At 46.0% G+C, this 25,355-nt stretch overlaps 26 non-coding genes across 26 annotated transcripts; 15 read left to right on the top strand and 11 right to left on the bottom strand.

The window, feature by feature from the left end:
• Positions 1–1,196: 1,196 nt before the first annotated feature.
• TRNAK-CUU (transfer RNA lysine (anticodon CUU)) lies at positions 1,197–1,269 on the bottom strand. Its single transcript has one exon. It is a non-coding gene; the product is annotated as a tRNA-Lys (tRNA).
• A 134-nt stretch (positions 1,270–1,403) lies between these two features.
• TRNAG-GCC (transfer RNA glycine (anticodon GCC)) lies at positions 1,404–1,474 on the top strand. Its single transcript has one exon. It is a non-coding gene; the product is annotated as a tRNA-Gly (tRNA).
• Positions 1,475–3,024: 1,550 nt separating this feature from the next.
• TRNAG-GCC (transfer RNA glycine (anticodon GCC)) lies at positions 3,025–3,095 on the top strand. Its single transcript has one exon. It is a non-coding gene; the product is annotated as a tRNA-Gly (tRNA).
• Positions 3,096–4,438: 1,343 nt separating this feature from the next.
• Positions 4,439–4,511, bottom strand: TRNAK-CUU (transfer RNA lysine (anticodon CUU)). The gene has a single exon. It is a non-coding gene; the product is annotated as a tRNA-Lys (tRNA).
• Positions 4,512–4,645: 134 nt separating this feature from the next.
• Positions 4,646–4,716, top strand: TRNAG-GCC (transfer RNA glycine (anticodon GCC)). Its single transcript has one exon. It is a non-coding gene; the product is annotated as a tRNA-Gly (tRNA).
• Positions 4,717–6,059: 1,343 nt separating this feature from the next.
• On the bottom strand, positions 6,060–6,132 carry TRNAK-CUU (transfer RNA lysine (anticodon CUU)). Its single transcript has one exon. It is a non-coding gene; the product is annotated as a tRNA-Lys (tRNA).
• A 134-nt stretch (positions 6,133–6,266) lies between these two features.
• TRNAG-GCC (transfer RNA glycine (anticodon GCC)) lies at positions 6,267–6,337 on the top strand. The gene has a single exon. It is a non-coding gene; the product is annotated as a tRNA-Gly (tRNA).
• A 1,550-nt stretch (positions 6,338–7,887) lies between these two features.
• On the top strand, positions 7,888–7,958 carry TRNAG-GCC (transfer RNA glycine (anticodon GCC)). Its single transcript has one exon. It is a non-coding gene; the product is annotated as a tRNA-Gly (tRNA).
• Positions 7,959–9,508: 1,550 nt separating this feature from the next.
• TRNAG-GCC (transfer RNA glycine (anticodon GCC)) lies at positions 9,509–9,579 on the top strand. Its single transcript has one exon. It is a non-coding gene; the product is annotated as a tRNA-Gly (tRNA).
• Positions 9,580–10,922: 1,343 nt separating this feature from the next.
• On the bottom strand, positions 10,923–10,995 carry TRNAK-CUU (transfer RNA lysine (anticodon CUU)). Its single transcript has one exon. It is a non-coding gene; the product is annotated as a tRNA-Lys (tRNA).
• Positions 10,996–11,129: 134 nt separating this feature from the next.
• On the top strand, positions 11,130–11,200 carry TRNAG-GCC (transfer RNA glycine (anticodon GCC)). Its single transcript has one exon. It is a non-coding gene; the product is annotated as a tRNA-Gly (tRNA).
• A 1,347-nt stretch (positions 11,201–12,547) lies between these two features.
• TRNAK-CUU (transfer RNA lysine (anticodon CUU)) lies at positions 12,548–12,620 on the bottom strand. The gene has a single exon. It is a non-coding gene; the product is annotated as a tRNA-Lys (tRNA).
• Positions 12,621–12,754: 134 nt separating this feature from the next.
• TRNAG-GCC (transfer RNA glycine (anticodon GCC)) lies at positions 12,755–12,825 on the top strand. Its single transcript has one exon. It is a non-coding gene; the product is annotated as a tRNA-Gly (tRNA).
• A 1,347-nt stretch (positions 12,826–14,172) lies between these two features.
• TRNAK-CUU (transfer RNA lysine (anticodon CUU)) lies at positions 14,173–14,245 on the bottom strand. Its single transcript has one exon. It is a non-coding gene; the product is annotated as a tRNA-Lys (tRNA).
• A 134-nt stretch (positions 14,246–14,379) lies between these two features.
• On the top strand, positions 14,380–14,450 carry TRNAG-GCC (transfer RNA glycine (anticodon GCC)). Its single transcript has one exon. It is a non-coding gene; the product is annotated as a tRNA-Gly (tRNA).
• A 1,096-nt stretch (positions 14,451–15,546) lies between these two features.
• TRNAK-CUU (transfer RNA lysine (anticodon CUU)) lies at positions 15,547–15,619 on the bottom strand. Its single transcript has one exon. It is a non-coding gene; the product is annotated as a tRNA-Lys (tRNA).
• Positions 15,620–15,753: 134 nt separating this feature from the next.
• TRNAG-GCC (transfer RNA glycine (anticodon GCC)) lies at positions 15,754–15,824 on the top strand. The gene has a single exon. It is a non-coding gene; the product is annotated as a tRNA-Gly (tRNA).
• A 1,347-nt stretch (positions 15,825–17,171) lies between these two features.
• On the bottom strand, positions 17,172–17,244 carry TRNAK-CUU (transfer RNA lysine (anticodon CUU)). The gene has a single exon. It is a non-coding gene; the product is annotated as a tRNA-Lys (tRNA).
• A 134-nt stretch (positions 17,245–17,378) lies between these two features.
• On the top strand, positions 17,379–17,449 carry TRNAG-GCC (transfer RNA glycine (anticodon GCC)). The gene has a single exon. It is a non-coding gene; the product is annotated as a tRNA-Gly (tRNA).
• Positions 17,450–18,999: 1,550 nt separating this feature from the next.
• Positions 19,000–19,070, top strand: TRNAG-GCC (transfer RNA glycine (anticodon GCC)). Its single transcript has one exon. It is a non-coding gene; the product is annotated as a tRNA-Gly (tRNA).
• Positions 19,071–20,413: 1,343 nt separating this feature from the next.
• TRNAK-CUU (transfer RNA lysine (anticodon CUU)) lies at positions 20,414–20,486 on the bottom strand. The gene has a single exon. It is a non-coding gene; the product is annotated as a tRNA-Lys (tRNA).
• A 134-nt stretch (positions 20,487–20,620) lies between these two features.
• Positions 20,621–20,691, top strand: TRNAG-GCC (transfer RNA glycine (anticodon GCC)). Its single transcript has one exon. It is a non-coding gene; the product is annotated as a tRNA-Gly (tRNA).
• Positions 20,692–22,241: 1,550 nt separating this feature from the next.
• On the top strand, positions 22,242–22,312 carry TRNAG-GCC (transfer RNA glycine (anticodon GCC)). Its single transcript has one exon. It is a non-coding gene; the product is annotated as a tRNA-Gly (tRNA).
• A 1,343-nt stretch (positions 22,313–23,655) lies between these two features.
• Positions 23,656–23,728, bottom strand: TRNAK-CUU (transfer RNA lysine (anticodon CUU)). The gene has a single exon. It is a non-coding gene; the product is annotated as a tRNA-Lys (tRNA).
• A 134-nt stretch (positions 23,729–23,862) lies between these two features.
• On the top strand, positions 23,863–23,933 carry TRNAG-GCC (transfer RNA glycine (anticodon GCC)). The gene has a single exon. It is a non-coding gene; the product is annotated as a tRNA-Gly (tRNA).
• A 1,343-nt stretch (positions 23,934–25,276) lies between these two features.
• TRNAK-CUU (transfer RNA lysine (anticodon CUU)) lies at positions 25,277–25,349 on the bottom strand. The gene has a single exon. It is a non-coding gene; the product is annotated as a tRNA-Lys (tRNA).
• Between the last annotated feature and the right edge of the window lie 6 nt (positions 25,350–25,355).

Raw genomic sequence — 25,355 nt, 5'->3', positions numbered from 1 at the left:
TACCCAGCAAACATGACTCTAAGACACACAAGTTAAAGCAGCCTTGGGACACTTGCGTGCCCAAAGGCCTTGCATGTCTTCTAGCAGTGCCAGTGACGTGCAGCATCTCTCCCTCTCCAGTACTCACCTATTAGGCTTCTTTTTAACTGTCTAGAAAAGCCTCGGAAATGCCAAGTCAGCAGCATCTGCTCATCTGGTGTTGTTTTACAACTTTTTGCCTTGTTGTCTTTGCACTCTACTCAGGGCCTTGCTCAAATTTGGAGCGTTCTCTCTAGGCCCTCATTCATTCTACTTTTGTCCTGAGTTTTCTCACAGTAGATGTTGAGATGTTGTGTCAGCTTACCTACAACTTGCTTTCCCAGCACCTAGCAATTAAGAAAACATACTAAAAGTACAGAAAAAAAAGTAGTAACAAACTTAAGTCAAATGAAAGCAACCACTTTTTTTGCTTGCCGGGACTGAAAGGCTTTTTGGTTTGTAACTTTTGTTGGGAAGTACCTCATCTAAAAACAAGTTAAGGGAAAGAGCAACTTCCTTTTTTTCAATCCTCTCAGCTAAATCTCAGGCCGTGTGCAGAGTGCCCTCCTCATACTGCTATGTGAGCACCTTTGGAGTGCAAAGCCTAATACACACCATACCAATGCCTGTCAGATAGATGGGTCGAACAGATGATTTCCGGCAGGTCCGATCTGATTTCCGATCGTTTTTCTGATGGATTTGCATAGTAGTGATCGGAAATCCGAACGGAAATCCGATCGTGTCTGTCGGAAAGGATCTATCGGCCCATCTATCTGATGGGGAATTGCATGGTGTGCACCAGGCATACGAGAATGAGTATCTTTCAGGTGGTTGTTCCTTGTCAAGTGATTGATTGTAAGTCTCTCCTTGACAAAAGGACTGGAGTAAAGCCAACGGAAATCTGGGAAAAGCAGATAAGAAAAGTAGTATAGGAAAGATGAGTAAGATTGTAAGAAGGAGTGTTTTTCTCTTTCTTGGGGTGGTGAAGCACTTTTGCTGAAAAGTTGTTAAAAGAGGTTGTGTGAGTAAAAGTGAAGGGGAAAGCTGAGATGACATTTTCGTTTGTTAGCAAAGGGAGTGGGGAGTGGCATGTGAAAGAGGAAGTGATGGCCTGGTGATGGTTTGTAATCGTTTTGGAGGAGCTCTGCCTAGTAGAAAGTAAAAGGAGAAGCTTTGATCGCCCAACGTGGGGCTCGAACCCACGACCCTGAGATTAAGAGTCTCATGCTCTACCGACTGAGCTAGCCGGGCTTGCTTGCTTGAGCTGAAATGTCAAAAATTGCAAAATGGCGCCAGCCTCACCTTTGCCATCCGCACAGAAGAAGGCAATCTTGTATGGCCTGATTTGGCTGGCCACGTTTTTCAGCACCGAGCAACAGGGCAAGGCATTGGTGGTTCAGTGGTAGAATTCTCGCCTGCCACGCGGGAGGCCCGGGTTCGATTCCCGGCCAATGCAAATGCTAGGATTTTGGCACACCTCCACACTTTGCACTTCTCAAGCTTAAGACATCTCTGCAGGCCAGAAGCCATTTAAGGACATTTGCAAGAGTCACCGTGGCACTTGGCCACAGTGCTGGCTGACAGTCGAGAAGAGGGACCCTAGTACCCAGCAAACATGACTCTAAGACACACAAGTTAAAGCAGCCTTGGGACACTTGCGTGCCCAAAGGCCTTGCATGTCTTCTAGCAGTGCCAGTGACGTGCAGCATCTCTCCCTCTCCAGTACTCACCTATTAGGCTTCTTTTTAACTGTCTAGAAAAGCCTCGGAAATGCCAAGTCAGCAGCATCTGCTCATCTGGTGTTGTTTTACAACTTTTTGCCTTGTTGTCTTTGCACTCTACTCAGGGCCTTGCTCAAATTTGGAGCGTTCTCTCTAGGCCCTCATTCATTCTACTTTTGTCCTGAGTTTTCTCACAGTAGATGTTGAGATGTTGTGTCAGCTTACCTACAACTTGCTTTCCCAGCACCTAGCAATTAAGAAAACATACTAAAAGTACAGAAAAAAAAGTAGTAACAAACTTAAGTCAAATGAAAGCAACCACTTTTTTTGCTTGCCGGGACTGAAAGGCTTTTTGGTTTGTAACTTTTGTTGGGAAGTACCTCATCTAAAAACAAGTTAAGGGAAAGAGCAACTTCCTTTTTTTCAATCCTCTCAGCTAAATCTCAGGCCGTGTGCAGAGTGCCCTCCTCATACTGCTATGTGAGCACCTTTGGAGTGCAAAGCCTAATACACACCATACCAATGCCTGTCAGATAGATGGGTCGAACAGATGATTTCCGGCAGGTCCGATCTGATTTCCGATCGTTTTTCTGATGGATTTGCATAGTAGTGATCGGAAATCCGAACGGAAATCCGATCGTGTCTGTCGGAAAAGATCTATCGGCCCATCTATCTGATGGGGAATTGCATGGTGTGCACCAGGCATACGAGAATGAGTATCTTTCAGGTGGTTGTTCCTTGTCAAGTGATTGATTGTAAGTCTCTCCTTGACAAAAGGACTGGAGTAAAGCCAATGGAAATCTGGGAAAAGCAGATAAGAAAAGTAGTATAGGAAAGATGAGTAAGATTGTAAGAAGGAGTCTTTTTCTCTTTCTTGGGGTGGTGAAGCACTTTTGCTGAAAAGTTGTTAAAAGAGGTTGTGTGAGTAAAAGTGAAGGGGAAAGCTGAGATGACATTTTCGTTTGTTAGCAAAGGGAGTGGGGAGTGGCATGTGAAAGAGGAAGTGATGGCCTGGTGATGGTTTGTAATCGTTTTGGAGGAGCTCTGCCTAGTAGAAAGTAAAAGGAGAAGCTTTGATCGCCCAACATGGGGCTCGAACCCACGACCCTGAGATTAAGAGTCTCATGCTCTACCGACTGAGCTAGCCAGGCTTGCTTGCTTGAGCTGAAATGTCAAAAATTGCAAAATGGCGCCAGCCTCACCTTTGCCATCCGCACAGAAGAAGGCAATCTTGTATGGCCTGATTTGGCTGGCCACGTTTTTCAGCACCAAGCAACAGGGCAAGGCATTGGTGGTTCAGTGGTAGAATTCTCGCCTGCCACGCGGGAGGCCTGGGTTCGATTCCCGGCCAATGCAAATGCTAGGATTTTGGCACACCTCCACACTTTGCACTTCTCAAGCTTAAGACATCTCTGCAGGCCAGAAGCCATTTAAGGACATTTGCAAGAGTCACCGTGGCACTTGGCCACAGTGCTGGCTGACAGTCGAGAAGAGGGACCCTAGTACCCAGCAAACATGACTCTAAGACACACAAGTTAAAGCAGCCTTGGGACACTTGCGTGCCCAAAGGCCTTGCATGTCTTCTAGCAGTGCCAGTGACGTGCAGCATCTCTCCCTCTCCAGTACTCACCTATTAGGCTTCTTTTTAACTGTCTAGAAAAGCCTCGGAAATGCCAAGTCAGCAGCATCTGCTCATCTGGTGTTGTTTTACAACTTTTTGCCTTGTTGTCTTTGCACTCTACTCAGGGCCTTGCTCAAATTTGGAGCGTTCTCTCTAGGCCCTCATTCATTCTACTTTTGTCCTGAGTTTTCTCACAGTAGATGTTGAGATGTTGTGTCAGCTTACCTACAACTTGCTTTCCCAGCACCTAGCAATTAAGAAAACATACTAAAAGTACAGAAAAAAAAGTAGTAACAAACTTAAGTCAAATGAAAGCAACCACTTTTTTTGCTTGCCGGGACTGAAAGGCTTTTTGGTTTGTAACTTTTGTTGGGAAGTACCTCATCTAAAAACAAGTTAAGGGAAAGAGCAACTTCCTTTTTTTCAATCCTCTCAGCTAAATCTCAGGCCGTGTGCAGAGTGCCCTCCTCATACTGCTATGTGAGCACCTTTGGAGTGCAAAGCCTAATACACACCATACCAATGCCTGTCAGATAGATGGGTCGAACAGATGATTTCCGGCAGGTCCGATCTGATTTCCGATCGTTTTTCTGATGGATTTGCATAGTAGTGATCGGAAATCCGAACGGAAATCCGATCGTGTCTGTCGGAAAGGATCTATCGGCCCATCTATCTGATGGGGAATTGCATGGTGTGCACCAGGCATACGAGAATGAGTATCTTTCAGGTGGTTGTTCCTTGTCAAGTGATTGATTGTAAGTCTCTCCTTGACAAAAGGACTGGAGTAAAGCCAACGGAAATCTGGGAAAAGCAGATAAGAAAAGTAGTATAGGAAAGATGAGTAAGATTGTAAGAAGGAGTGTTTTTCTCTTTCTTGGGGTGGTGAAGCACTTTTGCTGAAAAGTTGTTAAAAGAGGTTGTGTGAGTAAAAGTGAAGGGGAAAGCTGAGATGACATTTTCGTTTGTTAGCAAAGGGAGTGGGGAGTGGCATGTGAAAGAGGAAGTGATGGCCTGGTGATGGTTTGTAATCGTTTTGGAGGAGCTCTGCCTAGTAGAAAGTAAAAGGAGAAGCTTTGATCGCCCAACGTGGGGCTCGAACCCACGACCCTGAGATTAAGAGTCTCATGCTCTACCGACTGAGCTAGCCGGGCTTGCTTGCTTGAGCTGAAATGTCAAAAATTGCAAAATGGCGCCAGCCTCACCTTTGCCATCCGCACAGAAGAAGGCAATCTTGTATGGCCTGATTTGGCTGGCCACGTTTTTCAGCACCGAGCAACAGGGCAAGGCATTGGTGGTTCAGTGGTAGAATTCTCGCCTGCCACGTGGGAGGCCCGGGTTCGATTCCCGGCCAATGCAAATGCTAGGATTTTGGCACACCTCCACACTTTGCACTTCTCAAGCTTAAGACATCTCTGCAGGCCAGAAGCCATTTAAGGACATTTGCAAGAGTCACCGTGGCACTTGGCCACAGTGCTGGCTGACAGTCGAGAAGAGGGACCCTAGTACCCAGCAAACATGACTCTAAGACACACAAGTTAAAGCAGCCTTGGGACACTTGCGTGCCCAAAGGCCTTGCATGTCTTCTAGCAGTGCCAGTGACGTGCAGCATCTCTCCCTCTCCAGTACTCACCTATTAGGCTTCTTTTTAACTGTCTAGAAAAGCCTCGGAAATGCCAAGTCAGCAGCATCTGCTCATCTGGTGTTGTTTTACAACTTTTTGCCTTGTTGTCTTTGCACTCTACTCAGGGCCTTGCTCAAATTTGGAGCGTTCTCTCTAGGCCCTCATTCATTCTACTTTTGTCCTGAGTTTTCTCACAGTAGATGTTGAGATGTTGTGTCAGCTTACCTACAACTTGCTTTCCCAGCACCTAGCAATTAAGAAAACATACTAAAAGTACAGAAAAAAAAGTAGTAACAAACTTAAGTCAAATGAAAGCAACCACTTTTTTTGCTTGCCGGGACTGAAAGGCTTTTTGGTTTGTAACTTTTGTTGGGAAGTACCTCATCTAAAAACAAGTTAAGGGAAAGAGCAACTTCCTTTTTTTCAATCCTCTCAGCTAAATCTCAGGCCGTGTGCAGAGTGCCCTCCTCATACTGCTATGTGAGCACCTTTGGAGTGCAAAGCCTAATACACACCATACCAATGCCTGTCAGATAGATGGGTCGAACAGATGATTTCCGGCAGGTCCGATCTGATTTCCGATCGTTTTTCTGATGGATTTGCATAGTAGTGATCGGAAATCCGAACGGAAATCCGATCGTGTCTGTCGGAAAGGATCTATCGGCCCATCTATCTGATGGGGAATTGCATGGTGTGCACCAGGCATACGAGAATGAGTATCTTTCAGGTGGTTGTTCCTTGTCAAGTGATTGATTGTAAGTCTCTCCTTGACAAAAGGACTGGAGTAAAGCCAACGGAAATCTGGGAAAAGCAGATAAGAAAAGTAGTATAGGAAAGATGAGTAAGATTGTAAGAAGGAGTGTTTTTCTCTTTCTTGGGGTGGTGAAGCACTTTTGCTGAAAAGTTGTTAAAAGAGGTTGTGTGAGTAAAAGTGAAGGGGAAAGCTGAGATGACATTTTCGTTTGTTAGCAAAGGGAGTGGGGAGTGGCATGTGAAAGAGGAAGTGATGGCCTGGTGATGGTTTGTAATCGTTTTGGAGGAGCTCTGCCTAGTAGAAAGTAAAAGGAGAAGCTTTGATCGCCCAACGTGGGGCTCGAACCCACGACCCTGAGATTAAGAGTCTCATGCTCTACCGACTGAGCTAGCCGGGCTTGCTTGCTTGAGCTGAAATGTCAAAAATTGCAAAATGGCGCCAGCCTCACCTTTGCCATCCGCACAGAAGAAGGCAATCTTGTATGGCCTGATTTGGCTGGCCACGTTTTTCAGCACCAAGCAACAGGGCAAGGCATTGGTGGTTCAGTGGTAGAATTCTCGCCTGCCACGCGGGAGGCCCGGGTTCGATTCCCGGCCAATGCAAATGCTAGGATTTTGGCACACCTCCACACTTTGCACTTCTCAAGCTTAAGACATCTCTGCAGGCCAGAAGCCATTTAAGGACATTTGCAAGAGTCACCGTGGCACTTGGCCACAGTGCTGGCTGACAGTCGAGAAGAGGGACCCTAGTACCCAGCAAACATGACTCTAAGACACACAAGTTAAAGCAGCCTTGGGACACTTGCGTGCCCAAAGGCCTTGCATGTCTTCTAGCAGTGCCAGTGACGTGCAGCATCTCTCCCTCTCCAGTACTCACCTATTAGGCTTCTTTTTAACTGTCTAGAAAAGCCTCGGAAATGCCAAGTCAGCAGCATCTGCTCATCTGGTGTTGTTTTACAACTTTTTGCCTTGTTGTCTTTGCACTCTACTCAGGGCCTTGCTCAAATTTGGAGCGTTCTCTCTAGGCCCTCATTCATTCTACTTTTGTCCTGAGTTTTCTCACAGTAGATGTTGAGATGTTGTGTCAGCTTACCTACAACTTGCTTTCCCAGCACCTAGCAATTAAGAAAACATACTAAAAGTACAGAAAAAAAAGTAGTAACAAACTTAAGTCAAATGAAAGCAACCACTTTTTTTGCTTGCCGGGACTGAAAGGCTTTTTGGTTTGTAACTTTTGTTGGGAAGTACCTCATCTAAAAACAAGTTAAGGGAAAGAGCAACTTCCTTTTTTTCAATCCTCTCAGCTAAATCTCAGGCCGTGTGCAGAGTGCCCTCCTCATACTGCTATGTGAGCACCTTTGGAGTGCAAAGCCTAATACACACCATACCAATGCCTGTCAGATAGATGGGTCGAACAGATGATTTCCGGCAGGTCCGATCTGATTTCCGATCGTTTTTCTGATGGATTTGCATAGTAGTGATCGGAAATCCGAACGGAAATCCGATCGTGTCTGTCGGAAAAGATCTATCGGCCCATCTATCTGATGGGGAATTGCATGGTGTGCACCAGGCATACGAGAATGAGTATCTTTCAGGTGGTTGTTCCTTGTCAAGTGATTGATTGTAAGTCTCTCCTTGACAAAAGGACTGGAGTAAAGCCAACGGAAATCTGGGAAAAGCAGATAAGAAAAGTAGTATAGGAAAGATGAGTAAGATTGTAAGAAGGAGTGTTTTTCTCTTTCTTGGGGTGGTGAAGCACTTTTGCTGAAAAGTTGTTAAAAGAGGTTGTGTGAGTAAAAGTGAAGGGGAAAGCTGAGATGACATTTTCGTTTGTTAGCAAAGGGAGTGGGGAGTGGCATGTGAAAGAGGAAGTGATGGCCTGGTGATGGTTTGTAATCGTTTTGGAGGAGCTCTGCCTAGTAGAAAGTAAAAGGAGAAGCTTTGATCGCCCAACATGGGGCTCGAACCCACAACCCTGAGATTAAGAGTCTCATGCTCTACCGACTGAGCTAGCCAGGCTTGCTTGCTTGAGCTGAAATGTCAAAAATTGCAAAATGGCGCCAGCCTCACCTTTGCCATCCGCACAGAAGAAGGCAATCTTGTATGGCCTGATTTGGCTGGCCACGTTTTTCAGCACCGAGCAACAGGGCAAGGCATTGGTGGTTCAGTGGTAGAATTCTCGCCTGCCACGCGGGAGGCCCGGGTTCGATTCCCGGCCAATGCAAATGCTAGGATTTTGGCACACCTCCACACTTTGCACTTCTCAAGCTTAAGACATCTCTGCAGGCCAGAAGCCATTTAAGGACATTTGCAAGAGTCACCGTGGCACTTGGCCACAGTGCTGGCTGACAGTCGAGAAGAGGGACCCTAGTACCCAGCAAACATGACTCTAAGACACACAAGTTAAAGCAGCCTTGGGACACTTGCGTGCCCAAAGGCCTTGCATGTCTTCTAGCAGTGCCAGTGACGTGCAGCATCTCTCCCTCTCCAGTACTCACCTATTAGGCTTCTTTTTAACTGTCTAGAAAAGCCTCGGAAATGCCAAGTCAGCAGCATCTGCTCATCTGGTGTTGTTTTACAACTTTTTGCCTTGTTGTCTTTGCACTCTACTCAGGGCCTTGCTCAAATTTGGAGCGTTCTCTCTAGGCCCTCATTCATTCTACTTTTGTCCTGAGTTTTCTCACAGTAGATGTTGAGATGTTGTGTCAGCTTACCTACAACTTGCTTTCCCAGCACCTAGCAATTAAGAAAACATACTAAAAGTACAGAAAAAAAAGTAGTAACAAACTTAAGTCAAATGAAAGCAACCACTTTTTTTGCTTGCCGGGACTGAAAGGCTTTTTGGTTTGTAACTTTTGTTGGGAAGTACCTCATCTAAAAACAAGTTAAGGGAAAGAGCAACTTCCTTTTTTTCAATCCTCTCAGCTAAATCTCAGGCCGTGTGCAGAGTGCCCTCCTCATACTGCTATGTGAGCACCTTTGGAGTGCAAAGCCTAATACACACCATACCAATGCCTGTCAGATAGATGGGTCGAACAGATGATTTCCGGCAGGTCCGATCTGATTTCCGATCGTTTTTCTGATGGATTTGCATAGTAGTGATCGGAAATCCGAACGGAAATCCGATCGTGTCTGTCGGAAAAGATCTATCGGCCCATCTATCTGATGGGGAATTGCATGGTGTGCACCAGGCATACGAGAATGAGTATCTTTCAGGTGGTTGTTCCTTGTCAAGTGATTGATTGTAAGTCTCTCCTTGACAAAAGGACTGGAGTAAAGCCAATGGAAATCTGGGAAAAGCAGATAAGAAAAGTAGTATAGGAAAGATGAGTAAGATTGTAAGAAGGAGTGTTTTTCTCTTTCTTGGGGTGGTGAAGCACTTTTGCTGAAAAGTTGTTAAAAGAGGTTGTGTGAGTAAAAGTGAAGGGGAAAGCTGAGATGACATTTTCGTTTGTTAGCAAAGGGAGTGGGGAGTGGCATGTGAAAGAGGAAGTGATGGCCTGGTGATGGTTTGTAATCGTTTTGGAGGAGCTCTGCCTAGTAGAAAGTAAAAGGAGAAGCTTTGATCGCCCAACATGGGGCTCGAACCCACGACCCTGAGATTAAGAGTCTCATGCTCTACCGACTGAGCTAGCCAGGCTTGCTTGCTTGAGCTGAAATGTCAAAAATTGCAAAATGGCGCCAGCCTCACCTTTGCCATCCGCACAGAAGAAGGCAATCTTGTATGGCCTGATTTGGCTGGCCACGTTTTTCAGCACCGAGCAACAGGGCAAGGCATTGGTGGTTCAGTGGTAGAATTCTCGCCTGCCATGCGGGAGGCCCGGGTTCGATTCCCGGCCAATGCAAATGCTAGGATTTTGGCACACCTCCACACTTTGCACTTCTCAAGCTTAAGACATCTCTGCAGGCCAGAAGCCATTTAAGGACATTTGCAAGAGTCACCGTGGCACTTGGCCACAGTGCTGGCTGACAGTCGAGAAGAGGGACCCTAGTACCCAGCAAACATGACTCTAAGACACACAAGTTAAAGCAGCCTTGGGACACTTGCGTGCCCAAAGGCCTTGCATGTCTTCTAGCAGTGCCAGTGACGTGCAGCATCTCTCCCTCTCCAGTACTCACCTATTACTCTTCTTTTTAACTGTCTAGAAAAGCCTCGGAAATGCCAAGTCAGCAGCATCTGCTCATCTGGTGTTGTTTTACAACTTTTTGCCTTGTTGTCTTTGCACTCTACTCAGGGCCTTGCTCAAATTTGGAGCGTTCTCTCTAGGCCCTCATTCATTCTACTTTTGTCCTGAGTTTTCTCACAGTAGATGTTGAGATGTTGTGTCAGCTTACCTACAACTTGCTTTCCCAGCACCTAGCAATTAAGAAAACATACTAAAAGTACAGAAAAAAAAGTAGTAACAAACTTAAGTCAAATGAAAGCAACCACTTTTTTTGCTTGCCGGGACTGAAAGGCTTTTTGGTTTGTAACTTTTGTTGGGAAGTACCTCATCTAAAAACAAGTTAAGGGAAAGAGCAACTTCCTTTTTTTCAATCCTCTCAGCTAAATCTCAGGCCGTGTGCAGAGTGCCCTCCTCATACTGCTATGTGAGCACCTTTGGAGTGCAAAGCCTAATACACACCATACCAATGCCTGTCAGATAGATGGGTCGAACAGATGATTTCCGGCAGGTCCGATCTGATTTCCGATCGTTTTTCTGATGGATTTGCATAGTAGTGATCGGAAATCCGAACAGAAATCTGATCGTGTCTGTCGGAAAGGATCTATCGTCCCATCTATCTGATGGGGAATTGCATGGTGTGCACCAAGCATACGAGAATGAGTATCTTTCAGGTGGTTGTTCCTTGTCAAGTGATTGATTGTAAGTCTCTCCTTGACAAAAGGACTGGAGTAAAGCCAACGGAAATCTGGGAAAAGCAGATAAGAAAAGTAGTATAGGAAAGATGAGTAAGATTGTAAGAAGGAGTGTTTTTCTCTTTCTTGGGGTGGTGAAGCACTTTTGCTGAAAAGTTGTTAAAAGAGGTTGTGTGAGTAAAAGTGAAGGGGAAAGCTGAGATGACATTTTCGTTTGTTAGCAAAGGGAGTGGGGAGTGGCATGTGAAAGAGGAAGTGATGGCCTGGTGATGGTTTGTAATCGTTTTGGAGGAGCTCTGCCTAGTAGAAAGTAAAAGGAGAAGCTTTGATCGCCCAACGTGGGGCTCGAACCCACGACCCTGAGATTAAGAGTCTCATGCTCTACCGACTGAGCTAGCCGGGCTTGCTTGCTTGAGCTGAAATGTCAAAAATTGCAAAATGGCGCCAGCCTCACCTTTGCCATCCGCACAGAAGAAGGCAATCTTGTATGGCCTGATTTGGCTGGCCACGTTTTTCAGCACCGAGCAACAGGGCAAGGCATTGGTGGTTCAGTGGTAGAATTCTCGCCTGCCACGCGGGAGGCCCGGGTTCGATTCCCGGCCAATGCAAATGCTAGGATTTTGGCACACCTCCACACTTTGCACTTCTCAAGCTTAAGACATCTCTGCAGGCCAGAAGCCATTTAAGGACATTTGCAAGAGTCACCGTGGCACTTGGCCACAGTGCTGGCTGACAGTCGAGAAGAGGGACCCTAGTACCCAGCAAACATGACTCTAAGACACACAAGTTAAAGCAGCCTTGGGACACTTGCGTGCCCAAAGGCCTTGCATGTCTTCTAGCAGTGCCAGTGACGTGCAGCATCTCTCCCTCTCCAGTACTCACCTATTAGGCTTCTTTTTAACTGTCTAGAAAAGCCTCGGAAATGCCAAGTCAGCAGCATCTGCTCATCTGGTGTTGTTTTACAACTTTTTGCCTTGTTGTCTTTGCACTCTACTCAGGGCCTTGCTCAAATTTGGAGCGTTCTCTCTAGGCCCTCATTCATTCTACTTTTGTCCTGAGTTTTCTCACAGTAGATGTTGAGATGTTGTGTCAGCTTACCTACAACTTGCTTTCCCAGCACCTAGCAATTAAGAAAACATACTAAAAGTACAGAAAAAAAAGTAGTAACAAACTTAAGTCAAATGAAAGCAACCACTTTTTTTGCTTGCCGGGACTGAAAGGCTTTTTGGTTTGTAACTTTTGTTGGGAAGTACCTCATCTAAAAACAAGTTAAGGGAAAGAGCAACTTCCTTTTTTTCAATCCTCTCAGCTAAATCTCAGGCCGTGTGCAGAGTGCCCTCCTCATACTGCTATGTGAGCACCTTTGGAGTGCAAAGCCTAATACACACCATACCAATGCCTGTCAGATAGATGGGTCGAACAGATGATTTCCGGCAGGTCCGATCTGATTTCCGATCGTTTTTCTGATGGATTTGCATAGTAGTGATCGGAAATCCGAACGGAAATCCGATCGTGTCTGTCGGAAAGGATCTATCGGCCCATCTATCTGATGGGGAATTGCATGGTGTGCACCAGGCATACGAGAATGAGTATCTTTCAGGTGGTTGTTCCTTGTCAAGTGATTGATTGTAAGTCTCTCCTTGACAAAAGGACTGGAGTAAAGCCAACGGAAATCTGGGAAAAGCAGATAAGAAAAGTAGTATAGGAAAGATGAGTAAGATTGTAAGAAGGAGTGTTTTTCTCTTTCTTGGGGTGGTGAAGCACTTTTGCTGAAAAGTTGTTAAAAGAGGTTGTGTGAGTAAAAGTGAAGGGGAAAGCTGAGATGACATTTTCGTTTGTTAGCAAAGGGAGTGGGGAGTGGCATGTGAAAGAGGAAGTGATGGCCTGGTGATGGTTTGTAATCGTTTTGGAGGAGCTCTGCCTAGTAGAAAGTAAAAAAAAGGAGAAGCTTTGATCGCCCAACGTGGGGCTCGAACCCACGACCCTGAGATTAAGAGTCTCATGCTCTACCGACTGAGCTAGCCGGGCTTGCTTGCTTGAGCTGAAATGTCAAAAATTGCAAAATGGCGCCAGCCTCACCTTTGCCATCCGCACAGAAGAAGGCAATCTTGTATGGCCTGATTTGGCTGGCCACGTTTTTCAGCACCGAGCAACAGGGCAAGGCATTGGTGGTTCAGTGGTAGAATTCTCGCCTGCCACGCGGGAGGCCCGGGTTCGATTCCCGGCCAATGCAAATGCTAGGATTTTGGCACACCTCCACACTTTGCACTTCTCAAGCTTAAGACATCTCTGCAGGCCAGAAGCCATTTAAGGACATTTGCAAGAGTCACCGTGGCACTTGGCCACAGTGCTGGCTGACAGTCGAGAAGAGGGACCCTAGTACCCAGCAAACATGACTCTAAGACACACAAGTTAAAGCAGCCTTGGGACACTTGCGTGCCCAAAGGCCTTGCATGTCTTCTAGCAGTGCCAGTGACGTGCAGCATCTCTCCCTCTCCAGTACTCACCTATTAGGCTTCTTTTTAACTGTCTAGAAAAGCCTCGGAAATGCCAAGTCAGCAGCATCTGCTCATCTGGTGTTGTTTTACAACTTTTTGCCTTGTTGTCTTTGCACTCTACTCAGGGCCTTGCTCAAATTTGGAGCGTTCTCTCTAGGCCCTCATTCATTCTACTTTTGTCCTGAGTTTTCTCACAGTAGATGTTGAGATGTTGTGTCAGCTTACCTACAACTTGCTTTCCCAGCACCTAGCAATTAAGAAAACATACTAAAAGTACAGAAAAAAAAGTAGTAACAAACTTAAGTCAAATGAAAGCAACCACTTTTTTTGCTTGCCGGGACTGAAAGGCTTTTTGGTTTGTAACTTTTGTTGGGAAGTACCTCATCTAAAAACAAGTTAAGGGAAAGAGCAACTTCCTTTTTTTCAATCCTCTCAGCTAAATCTCAGGCCGTGTGCAGAGTGCCCTCCTCATACTGCTATGTGAGCACCTTTGGAGTGCAAAGCCTAATACACACCATACCAATGCCTGTCAGATAGATGGGTCGAACAGATGATTTCCGGCAGGTCCGATCTGATTTCCGATCGTTTTTCTGATGGATTTGCATAGTAGTGATCGGAAATCCGAACGGAAATCCGATCGTGTCTGTCGGAAAGGATCTATCGGCCCATCTATCTGATGGGGAATTGCATGGTGTGCACCAGGCATACGAGAATGAGTATCTTTCAGGTGGTTGTTCCTTGTCAAGTGATTGATTGTAAGTCTCTCCTTGACAAAAGGACTGGAGTAAAGCCAACGGAAATCTGGGAAAAGCAGATAAGAAAAGTAGTATAGGAAAGATGAGTAAGATTGTAAGAAGGAGTGTTTTTCTCTTTCTTGGGGTGGTGAAGCACTTTTGCTGAAAAGTTGTTAAAAGAGGTTGTGTGAGTAAAAGTGAAGGGGAAAGCTGAGATGACATTTTCGTTTGTTAGCAAAGGGAGTGGGGAGTGGCATGTGAAAGAGGAAGTGATGGCCTGGTGATGGTTTGTAATCGTTTTGGAGGAGCTCTGCCTAGTAGAAAGTAAAAAAAAGGAGAAGCTTTGATCGCCCAACGTGGGGCTCGAACCCACGACCCTGAGATTAAGAGTCTCATGCTCTACCGACTGAGCTAGCCGGGCTTGCTTGCTTGAGCTGAAATGTCAAAAATTGCAAAATGGCGCCAGCCTCACCTTTGCCATCCGCACAGAAGAAGGCAATCTTGTATGGCCTGATTTGGCTGGCCACGTTTTTCAGCACCGAGCAACAGGGCAAGGCATTGGTGGTTCAGTGGTAGAATTCTCGCCTGCCACGCGGGAGGCCCGGGTTCGATTCCCGGCCAATGCAAATGCTAGGATTTTGGCACACCTCCACACTTTGCACTTCTCAAGCTTAAGACATCTCTGCAGGCCAGAAGCCATTTAAGGACATTTGCAAGAGTCACCGTGGCACTTGGCCACAGTGCTGGCTGACAGTCGAGAAGAGGGACCCTAGTACCCAGCAAACATGACTCTAAGACACACAAGTTAAAGCAGCCTTGGGACACTTGCGTGCCCAAAGGCCTTGCATGTCTTCTAGCAGTGCCAGTGACGTGCAGCATCTCTCCCTCTCCAGTACTCACCTATTAGGCTTCTTTTTAACTGTCTAGAAAAGCCTCGGAAATGCCAAGTCAGCAGCATCTGCTCATCTGGTGTTGTTTTACAACTTTTTGCCTTGTTGTCTTTGCACTCTACTCAGGGCCTTGCTCAAATTTGGAGCGTTCTCTCTAGGCCCTCATTCATTCTACTTTTGTCCTGAGTTTTCTCACAGTAGATGTTGAGATGTTGTGTCAGCTTACCTACAACTTGCTTTCCCAGCACCTAGCAATTAAGAAAACATACTAAAAGTACAGAAAAAAAAGTAGTAACAAACTTAATTTCCGGCAGGTCCGATCTGATTTCCGATCGTTTTTCTGATGGATTTGCATAGTAGTGATCGGAAATCCGAACGGAAATCCGATCGTGTCTGTCGGAAAGGATCTATCGGCCCATCTATCTGATGGGGAATTGCATGGTGTGCACCAGGCATACGAGAATGAGTATCTTTCAGGTGGTTGTTCCTTGTCAAGTGATTGATTGTAAGTCTCTCCTTGACAAAAGGACTGGAGTAAAGCCAACGGAAATCTGGGAAAAGCAGATAAGAAAAGTAGTATAGGAAAGATGAGTAAGATTGTAAGAAGGAGTGTTTTTCTCTTTCTTGGGGTGGTGAAGCACTTTTGCTGAAAAGTTGTTAAAAGAGGTTGTGTGAGTAAAAGTGAAGGGGAAAGCTGAGATGACATTTTCGTTTGTTAGCAAAGGGAGTGGGGAGTGGCATGTGAAAGAGGAAGTGATGGCCTGGTGATGGTTTGTAATCGTTTTGGAGGAGCTCTGCCTAGTAGAAAGTAAAAAAAAGGAGAAGCTTTGATCGCCCAACGTGGGGCTCGAACCCACGACCCTGAGATTAAGAGTCTCATGCTCTACCGACTGAGCTAGCCGGGCTTGCTTGCTTGAGCTGAAATGTCAAAAATTGCAAAATGGCGCCAGCCTCACCTTTGCCATCCGCACAGAAGAAGGCAATCTTGTATGGCCTGATTTGGCTGGCCACGTTTTTCAGCACCGAGCAACAGGGCAAGGCATTGGTGGTTCAGTGGTAGAATTCTCGCCTGCCACGCGGGAGGCCCGGGTTCGATTCCCGGCCAATGCAAATGCTAGGATTTTGGCACACCTCCACACTTTGCACTTCTCAAGCTTAAGACATCTCTGCAGGCCAGAAGCCATTTAAGGACATTTGCAAGAGTCACCGTGGCACTTGGCCACAGTGCTGGCTGACAGTCGAGAAGAGGGACCCTAGTACCCAGCAAACATGACTCTAAGACACACAAGTTAAAGCAGCCTTGGGACACTTGCGTGCCCAAAGGCCTTGCATGTCTTCTAGCAGTGCCAGTGACGTGCAGCATCTCTCCCTCTCCAGTACTCACCTATTAGGCTTCTTTTAAACTGTCTAGAAAAGCCTCGGAAATGCCAAGTCAGCAGCATCTGCTCATCTGGTGTTGTTTTACAACTTTTTGCCTTGTTGTCTTTGCACTCTACTCAGGGCCTTGCTCAAATTTGGAGCGTTCTCTCTAGGCCCTCATTCATTCTACTTTTGTCCTGAGTTTTCTCACAGTAGATGTTGAGATGTTGTGTCAGCTTACCTACAACTTGCTTTCCCAGCACCTAGCAATTAAGAAAACATACTAAAAGTACAGAAAAAAAAGTAGTAACAAACTTAAGTCAAATGAAAGCAACCACTTTTTTTGCTTGCCGGGAGTGAAAGGCTTTTTGGTTTGTAACTTTTGTTGGGAAGTACCTCATCTAAAAACAAGTTAAGGGAAAGAGCAACTTCCTTTTTTTCAATCCTCTCAGCTAAATCTCAGGCCGTGTGCAGAGTGCCCTCCTCATACTGCTATGTGAGCACCTTTGGAGTGCAAAGCCTAATACACACCATACCAATGCCTGTCAGATAGATGGGTCGAACAGATGATTTCCGGCAGGTCCGATCTGATTTCCGATCGTTTTTCTGATGGATTTGCATAGTAGTGATCGGAAATCCGAACGGAAATCAGATCGTGTCTGTCGGAAAGGATCTATCGGCCCATCTATCTGATGGGGAATTGCATGGTGTGCACCAGGCATACGAGAATGAGTATCTTTCAGGTGGTTGTTCCTTGTCAAGTGATTGATTGTAAGTCTCTCCTTGACAAAAGGACTGGAGTAAAGCCAACGGAAATCTGGGAAAAGCAGATAAGAAAAGTAGTATAGGAAAGATGAGTAAGATTGTAAGAAGGAGTGTTTTTCTCTTTCTTGGGGTGGTGAAGCACTTTTGCTGAAAAGTTGTTAAAAGAGGTTGTGTGAGTAAAAGTGAAGGGGAAAGCTGAGATGACATTTTCGTTTGTTAGCAAAGGGAGTGGGGAGTGGCATGTGAAAGAGGAAGTGATGGCCTGGTGAAGGTTTGTAATCGTTTTGGAGGAGCTCTGCCTAGTAGAAAGTAAAAAAAAGGAGAAGCTTTGATCGCCCAACGTGGGGCTCGAACCCACGACCCTGAGATTAAGAGTCTCATGCTCTACCGACTGAGCTAGCCGGGCTTGCTTGCTTGAGCTGAAATGTCAAAAATTGCAAAATGGCGCCAGCCTCACCTTTGCCATCCGCACAGAAGAAGGCAATCTTGTATGGCCTGATTTGGCTGGCCACGTTTTTCAGCACCGAGCAACAGGGCAAGGCATTGGTGGTTCAGTGGTAGAATTCTCGCCTGCCACGCGGGAGGCCCGGGTTCGATTCCCGGCCAATGCAAATGCTAGGATTTTGGCACACCTCCACACTTTGCACTTCTCAAGCTTAAGACATCTCTGCAGGCCAGAAGCCATTTAAGGACATTTGCAAGAGTCACCGTGGCACTTGGCCACAGTGCTGGCTGACAGTCGAGAAGAGGGACCCTAGTACCCAGCAAACATGACTCTAAGACACACAAGTTAAAGCAGCCTTGGGACACTTGCGTGCCCAAAGGCCTTGCATGTCTTCTAGCAGTGCCAGTGACGTGCAGCATCTCTCCCTCTCCAGTACTCACCTATTAGGCTTCTTTTTAACTGTCTAGAAAAGCCTCGGAAATGCCAAGTCAGCAGCATCTGCTCATCTGGTGTTGTTTTACAACTTTTTGCCTTGTTGTCTTTGCACTCTACTCAGGGCCTTGCTCAAATTTGGAGCGTTCTCTCTAGGCCCTCATTCATTCTACTTTTGTCCTGAGTTTTCTCACAGTAGATGTTGAGATGTTGTGTCAGCTTACCTACAACTTGCTTTCCCAGCACCTAGCAATTAAGAAAACATACTAAAAGTACAGAAAAAAAAGTAGTAACAAACTTAAGTCAAATGAAAGCAACCACTTTTTTTGCTTGCCGGGACTGAAAGGCTTTTTGGTTTGTAACTTTTGTTGGGAAGTACCTCATCTAAAAACAAGTTAAGGGAAAGAGCAACTTCCTTTTTTTCAATCCTCTCAGCTAAATCTCAGGCCGTGTGCAGAGTGCCCTCCTCATACTGCTATGTGAGCACCTTTGGAGTGCAAAGCCTAATACACACCATACCAATGCCTGTCAGATAGATGGGTCGAACAGATGATTTCCGGCAGGTCCGATCTGATTTCCGATCGTTTTTCTGATGGATTTGCATAGTAGTGATCGGAAATCCGAACGGAAATCCGATCGTGTCTGTCGGAAAAGATCTATCGGCCCATCTATCTGATGGGGAATTGCATGGTGTGCACCAGGCATACGAGAATGAGTATCTTTCAGGTGGTTGTTCCTTGTCAAGTGATTGATTGTAAGTCTCTCCTTGACAAAAGGACTGGAGTAAAGCCAACGGAAATCTGGGAAAAGCAGATAAGAAAAGTAGTATAGGAAAGATGAGTAAGATTGTAAGAAGGAGTGTTTTTCTCTTTCTTGGGGTGGTGAAGCACTTTTGCTGAAAAGTTGTTAAAAGAGGTTGTGTGAGTAAAAGTGAAGGGGAAAGCTGAGATGACATTTTCGTTTGTTAGCAAAGGGAGTGGGGAGTGGCATGTGAAAGAGGAAGTGATGGCCTGGTGATGGTTTGTAATCGTTTTGGAGGAGCTCTGCCTAGTAGAAAGTAAAAGGAGAAGCTTTGATCGCCCAACATGGGGCTCGAACCCACGACCCTGAGATTAAGAGTCTCATGCTCTACCGACTGAGCTAGCCAGGCTTGCTTGCTTGAGCTGAAATGTCAAAAATTGCAAAATGGCGCCAGCCTCACCTTTGCCATCCGCACAGAAGAAGGCAATCTTGTATGGCCTGATTTGGCTGGCCACGTTTTTCAGCACCGAGCAACAGGGCAAGGCATTGGTGGTTCAGTGGTAGAATTCTCGCCTGCCACGCGGGAGGCCCGGGTTCGATTCCCGGCCAATGCAAATGCTAGGATTTTGGCACACCTCCACACTTTGCACTTCTCAAGCTTAAGACATCTCTGCAGGCCAGAAGCCATTTAAGGACATTTGCAAGAGTCACCGTGGCACTTGGCCACAGTGCTGGCTGACAGTCGAGAAGAGGGACCCTAGTACCCAGCAAACATGACTCTAAGACACACAAGTTAAAGCAGCCTTGGGACACTTGCGTGCCCAAAGGCCTTGCATGTCTTCTAGCAGTGCCAGTGACGTGCAGCATCTCTCCCTCTCCAGTACTCACCTATTAGGCTTCTTTTTAACTGTCTAGAAAAGCCTCGGAAATGCCAAGTCAGCAGCATCTGCTCATCTGGTGTTGTTTTACAACTTTTTGCCTTGTTGTCTTTGCACTCTACTCAGGGCCTTGCTCAAATTTGGAGCGTTCTCTCTAGGCCCTCATTCATTCTACTTTTGTCCTGAGTTTTCTCACAGTAGATGTTGAGATGTTGTGTCAGCTTACCTACAACTTGCTTTCCCAGCACCTAGCAATTAAGAAAACATACTAAAAGTACAGAAAAAAAAGTAGTAACAAACTTAAGTCAAATGAAAGCAACCACTTTTTTTGCTTGCCGGGACTGAAAGGCTTTTTGGTTTGTAACTTTTGTTGGGAAGTACCTCATCTAAAAACAAGTTAAGGGAAAGAGCAACTTCCTTTTTTTCAATCCTCTCAGCTAAATCTCAGGCCGTGTGCAGAGTGCCCTCCTCATACTGCTATGTGAGCACCTTTGGAGTGCAAAGCCTAATACACACCATACCAATGCCTGTCAGATAGATGGGTCGAACAGATGATTTCCGGCAGGTCCGATCTGATTTCCGATCGTTTTTCTGATGGATTTGCATAGTAGTGATCGGAAATCCGAACAGAAATCTGATCGTGTCTGTCGGAAAGGATCTATCGTCCCATCTATCTGATGGGGAATTGCATGGTGTGCACCAGGCATACGAGAATGAGTATCTTTCAGGTGGTTGTTCCTTGTCAAGTGATTGATTGTAAGTCTCTCCTTGACAAAAGGACTGGAGTAAAGCCAACGGAAATCTGGGAAAAGCAGATAAGAAAAGTAGTATAGGAAAGATGAGTAAGATTGTAAGAAGGAGTGTTTTTCTCTTTCTTGGGGTGGTGAAGCACTTTTGCTGAAAAGTTGTTAAAAGAGGTTGTGTGAGTAAAAGTGAAGGGGAAAGCTGAGATGACATTTTCGTTTGTTAGCAAAGGGAGTGGGGAGTGGCATGTGAAAGAGGAAGTGATGGCCTGGTGATGGTTTGTAATCGTTTTGGAGGAGCTCTGCCTAGTAGAAAGTAAAAGGAGAAGCTTTGATCGCCCAACGTGGGGCTCGAACCCACGACCCTGAGATTAAGAGTCTCATGCTCTACCGACTGAGCTAGCCGGGCTTGCTTGCTTGAGCTGAAATGTCAAAAATTGCAAAATGGCGCCAGCCTCACCTTTGCCATCCGCACAGAAGAAGGCAATCTTGTATGGCCTGATTTGGCTGGCCACGTTTTTCAGCACCGAGCAACAGGGCAAGGCATTGGTGGTTCAGTGGTAGAATTCTCGCCTGCCACGCGGGAGGCCCGGGTTTGATTCCCGGCCAATGCAAATGCTAGGATTTTGGCACACCTCCACACTTTGCACTTCTCAAGCTTAAGACATCTCTGCAGGCCAGAAGCCATTTAAGGACATTTGCAAGAGTCACCGTGGCACTTGGCCACAGTGCTGGCTGACAGTCGAGAAGAGGGACCCTAGTACCCAGCAAACATGACTCTAAGACACACAAGTTAAAGCAGCCTTGGGACACTTGCGTGCCCAAAGGCCTTGCATGTCTTCTAGCAGTGCCAGTGACGTGCAGCATCTCTCCCTCTCCAGTACTCACCTATTAGGCTTCTTTTTAACTGTCTAGAAAAGCCTCGGAAATGCCAAGTCAGCAGCATCTGCTCATCTGGTGTTGTTTTACAACTTTTTGCCTTGTTGTCTTTGCACTCTACTCAGGGCCTTGCTCAAATTTGGAGCGTTCTCTCTAGGCCCTCATTCATTCTACTTTTGTCCTGAGTTTTCTCACAGTAGATGTTGAGATGTTGTGTCAGCTTACCTACAACTTGCTTTCCCAGCACCTAGCAATTAAGAAAACATACTAAAAGTACAGAAAAAAAAGTAGTAACAAACTTAAGTCAAATGAAAGCAACCACTTTTTTTGCTTGCCGGGACTGAAAGGCTTTTTGGTTTGTAACTTTTGTTGGGAAGTACCTCATCTAAAAACAAGTTAAGGGAAAGAGCAACTTCCTTTTTTTCAATCCTCTCAGCTAAATCTCAGGCCGTGTGCAGAGTGCCCTCCTCATACTGCTATGTGAGCACCTTTGGAGTGCAAAGCCTAATACACACCATACCAATGCCTGTCAGATAGATGGGTCGAACAGATGATTTCCGGCAGGTCCGATCTGATTTCCGATCGTTTTTCTGATGGATTTGCATAGTAGTGATCGGAAATCCGAACGGAAATCCGATCGTGTCTGTCGGAAAGGATCTATCGTCCCATCTATCTGATGGGGAATTGCATGGTGTGCACCAGGCATACGAGAATGAGTATCTTTCAGGTGGTTGTTCCTTGTCAAGTGATTGATTGTAAGTCTCTCCTTGACAAAAGGACTGGAGTAAAGCCAACGGAAATCTGGGAAAAGCAGATAAGAAAAGTAGTATAGGAAAGATGAGTAAGATTGTAAGAAGGAGTGTTTTTCTCTTTCTTGGGGTGGTGAAGCACTTTTGCTGAAAAGTTGTTAAAAGAGGTTGTGTGAGTAAAAGTGAAGGGGAAAGCTGAGATGACATTTTCGTTTGTTAGCAAAGGGAGTGGGGAGTGGCATGTGAAAGAGGAAGTGATGGCCTGGTGATGGTTTGTAATCGTTTTGGAGGAGCTCTGCCTAGTAGAAAGTAAAAGGAGAAGCTTTGATCGCCCAACGTGGGGCTCGAACCCACGACCCTGAGATTAAGAGTCTCATGCTCTACCGACTGAGCTAGCCGGACTTGCTTGCTTGAGCTGAAATGTCAAAAATTGCAAAATGGCGCCAGCCTCACCTTTGCCATCCGCACAGAAGAAGGCAATCTTGTATGGCCTGATTTGGCTGGCCACGTTTTTCAGCACCGAGCAACAGGGCAAGGCATTGGTGGTTCAGTGGTAGAATTCTCGCCTGCCACGCGGGAGGCCTGGGTTCGATTCCCGGCCAATGCAAATGCTAGGATTTTGGCACACCTCCACACTTTGCACTTCTCAAGCTTAAGACATCTCTGCAGGCCAGAAGCCATTTAAGGACATTTGCAAGAGTCACCGTGGCACTTGGCCACAGTGCTGGCTGACAGTCGAGAAGAGGGACCCTAGTACCCAGCAAACATGACTCTAAGACACACAAGTTAAAGCAGCCTTGGGACACTTGCGTGCCCAAAGGCCTTGCATGTCTTCTAGCAGTGCCAGTGACGTGCAGAATCTCTCCCTCTCCAGTACTCACCTATTAGGCTTCTTTTTAACTGTCTAGAAAAGCCTCGGAAATGCCAAGTCAGCAGCATCTGCTCATCTGGTGTTGTTTTACAACTTTTTGCCTTGTTGTCTTTGCACTCTACTCAGGGCCTTGCTCAAATTTGGAGCGTTCTCTCTAGGCCCTCATTCATTCTACTTTTGTCCTGAGTTTTCTCACAGTAGATGTTGAGATGTTGTGTCAGCTTACCTACAACTTGCTTTCCCAGCACCTAGCAATTAAGAAAACATACTAAAAGTACAGAAAAAAAAGTAGTAACAAACTTAAGTCAAATGAAAGCAACCACTTTTTTTGCTTGCCGGGACTGAAAGGCTTTTTGGTTTGTAACTTTTGTTGGGAAGTACCTCATCTAAAAACAAGTTAAGGGAAAGAGCAACTTCCTTTTTTTCAATCCTCTCAGCTAAATCTCAGGCCGTGTGCAGAGTGCCCTCCTCATACTGCTATGTGAGCACCTTTGGAGTGCAAAGCCTAATACACACCATACCAATGCCTGTCAGATAGATGGGTCGAACAGATGATTTCCGGCAGGTCCGATCTGATTTCCGATCGTTTTTCTGATGGATTTGCATAGTAGTGATCGGAAATCCGAACGGAAATCCGATCGTGTCTGTCGGAAAGGATCTATCGGCCCATCTATCTGATGGGGAATTGCATGGTGTGCACCAGGCATACGAGAATGAGTATCTTTCAGGTGGTTGTTCCTTGTCAAGTGATTGATTGTAAGTCTCTCCTTGACAAAAGGACTGGAGTAAAGCCAACGGAAATCTGGGAAAAGCAGATAAGAAAAGTAGTATAGGAAAGATGAGTAAGATTGTAAGAAGGAGTGTTTTTCTCTTTCTTGGGGTGGTGAAGCACTTTTGCTGAAAAGTTGTTAAAAGAGGTTGTGTGAGTAAAAGTGAAGGGGAAAGCTGAGATGACATTTTCGTTTGTTAGCAAAGGGAGTGGGGAGTGGCATGTGAAAGAGGAAGTGATGGCCTGGTGATGGTTTGTAATCGTTTTGGAGGAGCTCTGCCTAGTAGAAAGTAAAAGGAGAAGCTTTGATCGCCCAACGTGGGGCTCGAACCCACGACCCTGAGATTAAGAGTCTCATGCTCTACCGACTGAGCTAGCCGGGCTTGCTTGCTTGAGCTGAAATGTCAAAAATTGCAAAATGGCGCCAGCCTCACCTTTGCCATCCGCACAGAAGAAGGCAATCTTGTATGGCCTGATTTGGCTGGCCACGTTTTTCAGCACCGAGCAACAGGGCAAGGCATTGGTGGTTCAGTGGTAGAATTCTCGCCTGCCACGCGGGAGGCCCGGGTTCGATTCCCGGCCAATGCAAATGCTAGGATTTTGGCACACCTCCACACTTTGCACTTCTCAAGCTTAAGACATCTCTGCAGGCCAGAAGCCATTTAAGGACATTTGCAAGAGTCACCGTGGCACTTGGCCACAGTGCTGGTTGACAGTCGAGAAGAGGGACCCTAGTACCCAGCAAACATGACTCTAAGACACACAAGTTAAAGCAGCCTTGGGACACTTGCGTGCCCAAAGGCCTTGCATGTCTTCTAGCAGTGCCAGTGACGTGCAGCATCTCTCCCTCTCCAGTACTCACCTATTAGGCTTCTTTTTAACTGTCTAGAAAAGCCTCGGAAATGCCAAGTCAGCAGCATCTGCTCATCTGGTGTTGTTTTACAACTTTTTGCCTTGTTGTCTTTGCACTCTACTCAGGGCCTTGCTCAAATTTGGAGCGTTCTCTCTAGGCCCTCATTCATTCTACTTTTGTCCTGAGTTTTCTCACAGTAGATGTTGAGATGTTGTGTCAGCTTACCTACAACTTGCTTTCCCAGCACCTAGCAATTAAGAAAACATACTAAAAGTACAGAAAAAAAAGTAGTAACAAACTTAAGTCAAATGAAAGCAACCACTTTTTTTGCTTGCCGGGACTGAAAGGCTTTTTGGTTTGTAACTTTTGTTGGGAAGTACCTCATCTAAAAACAAGTTAAGGGAAAGAGCAACTTCCTTTTTTTCAATCCTCTCAGCTAAATCTCAGGCCGTGTGCAGAGTGCCCTCCTCATACTGCTATGTGAGCACCTTTGGAGTGCAAAGCCTAATACACACCATACCAATGCCTGTCAGATAGATGGGTCGAACAGATGATTTCCGGCAGGTCCGATCTGATTTCCGATCGTTTTTCTGATGGATTTGCATAGTAGTGATCGGAAATCCGAACGGAAATCCGATCGTGTCTGTCGGAAAGGATCTATCGGCCCATCTATCTGATGGGGAATTGCATGGTGTGCACCAGGCATACGAGAATGAGTATCTTTCAGGTGGTTGTTCCTTGTCAAGTGATTGATTGTAAGTCTCTCCTTGACAAAAGGACTGGAGTAAAGCCAACGGAAATCTGGGAAAAGCAGATAAGAAAAGTAGTATAGGAAAGATGAGTAAGATTGTAAGAAGGAGTGTTTTTCTCTTTCTTGGGGTGGTGAAGCACTTTTGCTGAAAAGTTGTTAAAAGAGGTTGTGTGAGTAAAAGTGAAGGGGAAAGCTGAGATGACATTTTCGTTTGTTAGCAAAGGGAGTGGGGAGTGGCATGTGAAAGAGGAAGTGATGGCCTGGTGATGGTTTGTAATCGTTTTGGAGGAGCTCTGCCTAGTAGAAAGTAAAAGGAGAAGCTTTGATCGCCCAACGTGGGGCTCGAACCCACGACCCTGAGATTAAGAGTCTCATGCTCTACCGACTGAGCTAGCCGGGCTTGCTT

This window comes from Hyperolius riggenbachi, chromosome 4, assembly GCF_040937935.1.
Source record: "Hyperolius riggenbachi isolate aHypRig1 chromosome 4, aHypRig1.pri, whole genome shotgun sequence".
In the NCBI taxonomy this organism is placed as follows: Eukaryota; Metazoa; Chordata; class Amphibia; order Anura; family Hyperoliidae; genus Hyperolius; species Hyperolius riggenbachi.
The sequence above is the reverse complement of the archived record's forward strand: the minus strand, read 5'-3'. Positions and strand labels throughout refer to the sequence as shown.